Here is an 8,455-nt window from a genome sequence, read left to right as displayed (position 1 = left end):
CAGTGACGGTTACACAGCTCTCCCACGAGGGGGCGTGTGTTCATATGTTTTATCTTTACCAGCGCATCAGTGTTGCCATGTCTGCTTATTATAACTACTATACGTTACCCTTGTTTTTCTGTATAGACATTGTGTAAATAAACGAGTTGTGGGTTGCTGTTTTTATGGTTCTGTTTTTAAAGTTTAGTGGCTTATATGGGCTTGTTTTCTAAATGTTTGCTACATTTACAAAAACCAAGCCCTAAAATATTTTAATTTCAAGGAAGGATCCCCCCCCCAAATATTACAGGAGCCACATAGACATATCATGGTTCGTCCACGAAGTAACAGTTTTTGTATTGACTTGTGCGTTCGTTCGAAATATACCCATTCTGCATAGGCCTACCTGTGAAATAAAATAATAATATGGGTTCTCAGATTGCATGGGGTTAATAATGCTCATGTTTCTTTGGGCTTGTTTTCATAGACCCGGTTGCTTATTTGTCTGCATCTGGCAACACTCAGGGTGGACCAACAACCCGCAACGCATCCAGACCATAGAGCTGTATCGATCCAGACAAACAGCTCTTCATTGATCAACAACAGGGAACATTCACAACACAAACGGCCCGCTTCGACGGCCAACATCTGTGGCTTGAAGGTAAAACACTTTATTGGTATTTGACTGGTAGCACGGACTGCCACGGAGCTTCACTTTCTCATGGTGTGCTAGCACAGCTGCTAATGCTAGTCCTATCAATAACAGCATGTGTGTCGTTGTTGTTGGTGGAATGCATTTAGAACAGTGGTTCCCAAACTTTTTCGTACCAAGGAGGACCCCTATATCGACATTTATTAGCCCGCGGACCCCCATTTGAAAATATATGCCACTGCCAGGGACCCCCATAAGAGAAGATTTTTACGGCTCTAGCAGTGATTCTCAACTCGTTTAATTTCAAGCACCCCAGTCGGACGTGCATTAGGCTACGGACCCCTATATTTAATGGCATTTTAATATCTGGGACCCCAATTTATATTGTAAAATCAATGTTAATATAACTCTGAGTGTACAAATGGTAACGGGTCCATTTGGTTCCATAGTTTACACTCAGAGTTACAGACCCATAAGGGTCCATTTGGTTCCAAACAGTCATTTATCTGGGGACCCCCTGGAACTCCCTCAAGGACCACTACTTTGTTAGAACATTTAGAACAGTGTTCTTCAACCAGTGGTCCTTGAGGGACTTCCAGGTGGTCCCCATGCAGCTAAATGATGGCGAGTTGGTAACCAAATGGACCCTTAAAGATCTTTAACTCTTGAGTGTAAAATAAAACCAAATGGACCCTTACTTTGTTTTCATTGTAAGCTCTCAAGCATTGTATTATTGTTAAACATCTGCATTACTTAATTTTCAATATGTCTACACAATTAGCATGTAGGAAAAAAATGGTTGCCAGATCAATACAGCATGGAATTGTTGGAAATCCAACAATAACAAAATATTATTTAGTTTAATTGTGTCGGAGAGGCAAAATCTCATGAAATGGTGGTCCCTCAAATGCTGAATAAATAATGGGCATTAACCTGAAAAAAGTTGGAAAGCACTGATTTAGAAGATTACAGTACACTACCCAGGGGTGGCCTTAGGAATCTGGAGGCCCGTTTCAAGACCAAATATGAGGCCCCCATATACCTATGACATAATTATTTTGTTGATACAGCCGTATTGATACAAATAGTTTGACTGTTCAATATCACACGCAGCCATTACTCTCGACAATAATGAGTACCACAGACGAAAAACAGTCTAAGTCCAAATTTCAGACTGACCCCTCCACGAAAAGGCCTCGTTGTCCTGAACCCTTATCTATCATTTATATATTATGGATCAATAGTGTGGACTTAGACTGTTATTCGTCTGTGGTACTCATTATTACACCACCAAACACCTCTCCTCATCCTGTCGTCCCTTCACAATTAAAGTGTCTCCCATTTACCTCCCAATGCTGCACATTTTACCCAGGTTATTAACATAATATAGGTGTAACTTAACATTGTGGGAGAGAGCAAGGCAGTGAGTGAGCGAGATAGAGAGGGCTCAGAGGGCCAAGAGTGGCGGGGGTTGACTGACGCCTGACGTTCAGTTGGAGCTTGGAGGCCCCCCTGAGGGTGGAGGCCCGTTTCAATTGAAACTGGTGAAACATAGCTAAGGCCTCCTATGACACTACCACCGCTGCGTCGCCAGGGGCGTATCTACAATAAGGCGAGGACAGGCGTCCGTCCGCCTGTCCAAATCCATTTCTGCCTGGCCACCATTGGTGTGTGAATGTGGGAAGTGAGGACGCTGGCGTCGACTGTTCGCCGCTTCACCTCCCAGTATGAATGAATGAACCATTGTAAAGCGCTTTGAGCACTTGGAAAAGCGCTATAAAAAATGCAATTAATGATATACTGGAGGCACAGGTTCCATATGGAGCGAGCTAATAATGGACAAGCGAAGGAAAGTTGGTATTACTTTCTCCTCGGTACAGTTGTCACCATGTCTGCCAGCGGTGGAGATTCAGATGACGCTCTAGAATCCGTTGGCGCCATTATGGCCGACTTGCTTGGCAGTGAAGTAGGTTCATTCAATTTTACCAGTCCATGGTCACCATGATCTTTTTGAAACTTGAAACCATGAAAGTTTTTTTTAACCACCATCCCAAAATGTAACCGCCCCAAAGTGACGGTTAAATCGTCCCATTTAAAAAAAATAAAATGTATTATAATACATTAAATAATGTATTATTATGTAACGTGTGTATGCATTGCAGCCCGACACTTCCGCCGATACACTCTCTGCCTTAGGTTGTGCCCAGGCTTTTGTCTTCGCAGAAGAGTAAGGCTAGTCTCTCAGCCACCACAGCTTGTAGATACTTTTTGACTGGTTGTTGAACAGTTCCCAGATTGTCTGTTCTTCGCCTCTTTCTGCTGTGTTGTTAAACGTCACAGATTTACTGAGTTAATCCCTGAAAAGTACCGCCTGTGGTAACCTTTTAAGCATTTAGTAAACACGACTGTATTTACTTTCCTTGGGTCTCGTGCTGCAAGTTTGCGCAGTGACATTGACATGCGCTATCAGCTAGTCGTGTGTGTGTGTGTCTCTGTCTGACTGACTGACTGTCTGACTGACTGACTGAAAGGTTGATATACTGAAGAATGACCATGTCCATTTTGCTATTTTGTCTGGCAGGCTCCCGATCATCCTCTCACTTAAAGTCCAAACATGATGCCAGTGCTGCTACGTCATCAGAAGGTAAACAATATTACGGAATTTGCATGGTCTGACACTGGGAGGGAAAGAAGATAACGGAACCAGGAATACATTCTTCTCCAAATGTCAGGCAAAGACTTTTTAATCTGCAACTCATACATTATAAAAAAGTGATTTGGTTGTCGACATTCCATCAGCGTTTTATTTTTTTCTTTGTCAATTTGTCAGATTCTTTTAGTTACCCCATTTGAATTTGGTATAGTGAACATGCACGCGTGGGCTTAGTCTTGTTACAACCTTAATATCCATCTAAATAATAATTACTGAAATTACAACTTGTGTCACATCAAAGTCCTTACTATGTCCCTTCATTCCAGACCCGTGTGTGGCGTCCAGCCTGCAGATGAAGATGAGTTCTCCAGAACCATACAGCACTGTTTCTATTAAACAGGAACCAGAAGACCACCTGGACACCAGCCCTGTTTCTGTTCAACTGGAACCTGAAGACCACCTAGACCACAGTAAGTTCCATGCTCTTTATTATTTTATTGTCTCCACCAGGCTGAAGGCAGGGGGAGAGTATGTTTTTGTCCGTTTGTTTGTGTGTGTGTCTGTCCGTCTTGTCTGTTACCAGCTAAACTCTGGCACCGTTAACCTGGTCGATGCCAAACTTTGTATTATGTTTCTTTTCTTTGTATACATTTTGTATATTTGTTTCTTTTCTTAAAGGCTAGGCAAAATAAGCTTCGGCTTCAGCCTAGACCTTTTCGGTGCTACCCCTTTGTAAAAAAAACTTAAATGCAAATGTTGAAACTTAACATGTAAATGTAAAGCACCGAAATAAACTATTCATTCAAACTTTGCACACACACACTCCCTGGATGCCAACGATGAACCTCTGCCCCACATATTCCAGGATGGCCTGTTATAGGCCACCATGAGGCAGCTTTTCACCATTTTTACCTATAACTGCACCGATCTGCGTCAGACGTTGCATGCACACTCCCTAAAGGCCAAGGAAAAACCTTTGACCTGCCTTTTATAGCACCACCATGGACTTTGGTAAAATACATGTTTTATATTACTCCTCCAGATTTTGTTCAAAAATCACGCAAGCTGTTTCACAGTATCTCTACCGCAAAACACATTTTTGGAACAAAATGCCTCAAATCATCCAATTGCCATCAAAGGCATAAGAACAAATGGCACCCTTTTCACATTGGCCTATTATAGCGCCACCAGGAGGCCACAACCTGTGCCCAGGGGGGGGGGATGCTGCCCCATACCATACCAAGAGGTTGTGGCTGCGTATGGATCTTCCAGATGCTACTGAGTTCCCCAACACTGAGTGTAACATTTATAACGTGTAAAAACTGCCTATGTGTTGTTTTTTTCCTTATTTCTTTTTCTTTTCTTTTTTTGTGGCTTTCGCCATTATTTTACATTTCTTATGGAGGGATAGACCGTAGGCTGACAGTAAATTGGGAGAGAGTTGGGGGGGGGGGGGGGGTGACATGCAGTAAGGGCCTTCGGGATCGGGAGTCGAACCCGCGGCACACTGCCAGACTGGATTACCAGCCAAGGTACCTGGACCGCTGAGCCACGGCCCAGGCCTTTTCCTTATTACTGTGTGAGTGCAATCATCCAATCCACTAAACAACTCAAAGCAAGGGTGAATACCAACCACTAACTATTTTGGCCAAGTTTTTGGAGGTGGTACCCATACCTTTAGCTGTGTTGCTCATTTCACAAACACCCATTCTTTACAAGCTATACCTCGTTGTAAAGGTGACTAATAATAATTAACAATAACAATTAAAACAATACCAATTGGTATTAATTAAGTGGAGAAGTAATGGACCAAAGTTAAGTTTCTGAATTGTTTGTGCAGAGTTTTGTCATCATTAAACAGACATTGCTTTGGAAAACCTTGTTGCATATTTGAATGCATCCAGTGGGGCATCACAATGTACCATTAGGTATAATGTGTTAAATTCCACGACAGGAGATAATGTGATGATGTTACCTGATGTTAGTTTTGGTGACAAAAGCCTGCATAAATCGGTATTGTTTAATATCGGAATCGGAAATGTTTGTGTTGGGACAATATCGAAAGATTGGATTTCGTCAAAAAGGACATCCCTACTCTAACCTTTAACATTGTTTATTGTTGGGCCGACCGATAACAGATTATTGAGTCCAATGCGATTCCTAATGTTTTGACCGATATATTGTCAGAACATTTTCAAATCAATTTAAAAAATAAAATGCAAGAGAATAAATACAAGTATACAACAGGTCATTTCGAAGAAGCAATCTGATTGGTTGAAACAGCTTTATAGCCGTGCTTAAACCACGAAACGGCTAATCAAAACAAATAAGGCAGCCGTGCTTTTCTCTCTGAGCGCAGCAGACTCGGTGGCTAGGCTATACAGGACAAAAGTTCCACCACCGTGTATTGATTTGGTAAATTAGAATGGTTGGAACTAATAGCAAATGTAGTGTTTTCCACTGGATGTTCTCTCAACTACCACAGCTATAAAATAGTCATAGAAATTAATTAATTTTCTTAAATGTTATCTTTTTGTCTAGACTCCCTGCACCTCCCCGTGTGTAAAGAGGTTGCCCCTGAACAGCAGGAGAGGAGCCCCAGTCTGGTCCAGGAGGAACCAGAGCCTCAGATTAAAGATGAACAGGAGGAGCTACTTCAAAGACCAGAGGAGGCTGATGTGATAACATTACTAACGGTGAAAAGTGAAGATGATGATGAAAACAGAGACGCAGAGCTTATAGCCAGCACATCTACTGAACACATGAAAACACAAGCTTATACAGAGTACTGGATACCATCACAAACTAGTGAGGGTTCTTCACACTGTTCTGAATCTGACACTGACAACAGTGATGACTGGGAGACCAGGGAACACGGACATCAGACGACCAATGCAGGTGAAAAACCCTTTACTTGTACAATTTGTGGCAAAGACTGCAGTCTAAATCAAAATTTAAAGAAACACATGAGGACTCATGCAGTCAAAAAGACCTTTACTTGTGAGGTTTGTGGCAAAGCCTGTAGTAAAAAGGCACATCTAGAAACACACATGAGGACTCATACAGGTGAAAAGCCCTTCACTTGTACAGTTTGTGGCAAAGTGTGTAGTCACAAGGGAGTACTAAAAATTCACATGAGGACTCATACCGGTGAAAAACCCTTTACTTGTACAGTTTGTGGAAAAGGGTGTATTACAACAAGTAATCTTAAAATACACATGAGGACTCATACAGGGGAAAAGCCCTTCACGTGTACTTTCTGTGGTAAAAGCTATAGTCACACAAGTCATTTAAAAAGACACATGAAGACCCATTCAGGTGAAAAGCCTTTTACGTGTGTAGTTTGTGGAAAAGGCTGCAGTGAAAAGGATGAACTAAAAGCACACATGAGAGTTCACACAGGCGAAAAGCCTTTTACTTGTACAGTTTGTGGCAAAGCCTGTAGTAAAAAGGCACATCTTGAAACACACATGAGGACTCATACAGGTGAAAAGCCCTTTACATGTACAGTTTGTGGCAAAGGCTGCAGTCAAAGGGATGAACTAAAGTCACACATGAGGGTTCATACAGGCGAAAAGCCCTTTACTTGTACAGTTTGTGGCAAAGGTTGTAGTCAAACAGGTGAACTAAAAACACATATGAGGACTCATACAGGTGAAAAGCCCTTTGCTTGTACAGTTTGTGGCAAAGCCTACAGTCAAAATGTTAATCTACAATCACACATGAGGACTCACACAGGCGAAAAGCCCTTTACATGTACAGTTTGTGGCAAAGGTTGTAGTAAAAAGGCAACTCTAGAATCACACATGAGGACTCACAGGTGAAAATCCCTATATGTGCTAGAGTTTGTGACAAAGGTTGTAGTCAAATAGGTGAACTAAAAACACATGAGGACTCATACAGTGGGAAAAGCCCATACTTGCAGTTTGTGGCAAAGCCTACTGTCAAAAGGTTCATCTAGAGTCACACATAAAAACCCCTTTACTTGTACAGTTTGTGGCAAATGCTGCAACCGCATTAGTCATTTGAAAACACACATGAGGACCCGGCAAGGCCTAAAGCCCTTACAGTACAGTGTGTGGAAAATACTGTTATAGAAAAAAATAAATTTGAGCACATACATTCACCATGATTAAATATCAAAAGCTTGTGTTTTTATTGCTTGCAGCTCATACATGTAGGTAATAATAAATGTGTTCACCAAGTGATTCATTATTATACGCATAAACTAATTTACAACATTTTTGAGTTTTTATTGATTCAGACCTGTCCAGACCACCGTCTAGCAGTGTCTCCATTGCTAGGCGTTCGCTAAACAGGAAATGGTCTGTCGGTGAAAAAGTTCCCCTCAATGTTAACTGAAATTTTAAACCCCTTTATCTCGGATTAGTTTCCCAGATTGAGTTTTTGACCAAAATGGCGGTGTTCACGGCTCATAACTAAAGCGTTGCTGGTCGCAGTTACAAAATGTACGTTTCGGGTGAATTGTAAAAAGATTGCGGCTAAAATAGCCTAGCCGGTTTTTACTTCCGGTTCTAGGCCAATGAGGTTTTGGTCTTCAAAATAAAAGCTGCCTCTGAAAAGAGTTGGCAGTAAATGAGTTTAATTAATTACATATATCTTACAGTATGTATTACTTGTTCAGATTCTACATCTAATATTTGTTTTAATAGTTTTGTTTTGTAAAGGCAGAAACCTCTTCTGGTATATCCTCTTATATACAGCGTCACATTTGCCATTGACAATGAAAGGAGAATTTACATATGTGTCTGAACAAATCAGCTTTTTGTGTCAACACAAACATTAAATGCCATTGAAATGAAAGGAGAATTGACGTCATTATGTGTCCGAGCAAATCGGCTTTTTTAAACACAGTGAAACTGTTGTGTTGACATAAAAAGCTGATTTGTTCAGATCTATTTTATATTAACATTAAATACATTGAATATTTTTAAACATTGTATCATGGTTAAAAGATAACCTAAGTTGACAAATGATTTAATTTATTTTTTTTCATTGGATGATGTACAATGATAAGAGCGCCCCTCACTTCACACAGGTGTCATTTTCCACTTAATAAAGGTTTCACCACTACGGTTCCTTTTGTGTGTGTGTGTGTGTGTCTTGTATCATTTAAAAGGTGTATTTACCCCATCATTAATTTACAGTCT

The 8,455-nt window shown here is 41.0% G+C and overlaps 1 long non-coding RNA gene across 1 annotated transcript; it reads left to right on the top strand.

Moving 5' to 3' along the window:
- Window positions 1-505: 505 nt before the first annotated feature.
- Window positions 506-7,525, top strand: LOC306931823. The gene is made up of 4 exons (XR_013791070.1): window positions 506-640; window positions 3,213-3,275; window positions 3,611-3,754; window positions 5,826-7,525. It is a non-coding gene; the product is annotated as an uncharacterized lncRNA (long non-coding RNA).
- Window positions 7,526-8,455: the final 930 nt, after the last annotated feature.

This window comes from Electrona antarctica (genome assembly GCF_951216825.1).
Source record: "Electrona antarctica genome assembly, chromosome: 11".
NCBI classification, from domain to species: Eukaryota; Metazoa; Chordata; class Actinopteri; order Myctophiformes; family Myctophidae; genus Electrona; species Electrona antarctica.
The sequence above is the reverse complement of the archived record's forward strand: the minus strand, read 5'-3'. Positions and strand labels throughout refer to the sequence as shown.